Here is a 1,894-nt window from a genome sequence, read left to right as displayed (position 1 = left end):
GGCCCTCTGCATTGGGAACGTGGAGTCTTAGCCACAGGACTACCAGGGAAGTCCCTTGATTAACAATCTGTATGACTCAGATTAGCACCCTAACAGGAGCTAGTCTGATCTAGACACCAAAACTGATCTAGAGAAAGGACTGGGTCATCCTGAATTCAGGTTATTTCTAAGGTTAATGATATTTGAATGACTTATTTAACTTAGGATTTATAAACAAAGGAAATTATTGGGAAGAACAGCACTATGTAAACTACTTATATATTCATCAAGCAGTTAACATAGACAGACATAGAATTAATTACAAGTGTGTTTTTGTTTAATGCCAATCCTCTGCTTAGAGTTCCTCTTCTTAGATGGCAAGCTTGTTTTAACTGGATTGTTAAAAAACAATATTTTATCTAGCAATAATGTCCCAGATAATAATATGCTAAAACAGTCAAATACAAATACAAATTCAGTGAATTATAGTTCCTAATGCACAATGTAAGGTATAGAGTTTTCTGCTCCATTTGTTTCTGCCCTTGGTATAAACTTTTTTGCACTTTGTACATATTTATTCCTACTAGATTTGGAGCTCCTTATGGCAGTAGAAATAAGGCTAGTCTTTTTCATATATGAATTCCTGGTTCTTGTTACCTAGTATATAATGAAACATAATACAGATGTTTGTTGAACTAAAAACCCTAGCCACTAGCATTCAGAGTCAGAAGACCTGGGTTCAAATCTCAGTTCCACTTGCCAAGGTCAAAACTCATAGCTGACCTGAATTTTACTTTCCTCCATTATAAAAATCAGATTTTTTTTTTTTTGGCCAGGCTCAGGTGGTTTAATGAGTTTTATTTATTGGATAAAAGTGTCAGTTTTGCAATGGAAAAAACCAAATGTCAGACTTCCCTGGTGGCACCCTGGCTAGTAATCGGCTGGCACATGTTTGATCCCTGGTCTGAGAAGTTTCTGCATGCCACAAAGCAATTATGCCTGTGTGCTACATCTATTGAGCCCTCCCTCTAGAGTCTGGAAGCCATGACTGCTGAAGCCCAAGGACTCTAGAGCCTGTGTTTTACAACAAGAGAATCCACCTCAATAAGAACCCAGAGCACTGCAACTAGAGAGGAGGCCCCCCTCACCCCAGACCACAGCAAGTAGAGAAAGCTGGCCGCAGCAACAAAGATCCAGTGTAAGCAAAATCAATCAATAAAACAACACCAGAACAAACGCATCTCCGGTCCTTGTTTCAACCCTGTCATAGCCCAAAGGGTACTGGCCAGTGGAGACCATGGCCACTCAGAGCCACTGTGGGGTGGGGCTGTTTCAGAGCAAAGAGGGAGCCTTGGGCCGCACTAGCCTCATTCCTTGAACTTCCTATTCTGGGGGCACACTGGGCTCTGCTGTACCTGCTGTGCTTTGAGCCTCTTGAGGATGTTATGCATGTGGAACCAGTAGAAGCACTGGCCCCACAGCAGCAGGCAGTCGTCACTCAGCATCTTGATGTCCAGGCAGCTGCCACTGAAGGCCATGTGGAAGATGCTGTAGTTCTCATGGTTGGCCACCCAGAGCCAAATGACCATGCTGTTTCAGCACTTGACCTTCACCTTCATGGCACAGGGAGCCTGCCTTCCGTTGGCAGTGCCTAGACTGTAACATTGTTATGAGAATTAAATGAAAGAATGAATAGGAAAGTTTTTTAAACTGTCTGTCCCATGATAAATTTGTTATTAATGAAGTCTTAAAGTAGAGAAATGATTGTAAGATCATGGAATAACCAGGAGAGACCAGATATATGACTCCCAAAAGCCTCCACAAGATGGTATTAATTCTCTTGGTATGTTTCCCATAGGCAGGATCTTACAAATATCCTGCAAGTTCAAACATCTGGTTTTGTCACTGCAAGAGG

At 41.9% G+C, this 1,894-nt stretch overlaps 1 pseudogene; it reads right to left on the bottom strand.

Moving 5' to 3' along the window:
• Positions 1-869: 869 nt before the first annotated feature.
• Positions 870-1,598, bottom strand: LOC129641613 (anaphase-promoting complex subunit 11-like; annotated as a pseudogene).
• Between the last annotated feature and the right edge of the window lie 296 nt (positions 1,599-1,894).

This window comes from Bubalus kerabau, chromosome 1 (genome assembly GCF_029407905.1).
Source record: "Bubalus kerabau isolate K-KA32 ecotype Philippines breed swamp buffalo chromosome 1, PCC_UOA_SB_1v2, whole genome shotgun sequence".
NCBI lineage: Eukaryota > Metazoa > Chordata > Mammalia > Artiodactyla > Bovidae > Bubalus > Bubalus kerabau.
Note: the sequence above shows the minus strand (reverse complement) of the source record. Positions and strands in the feature narration are given on the sequence as shown.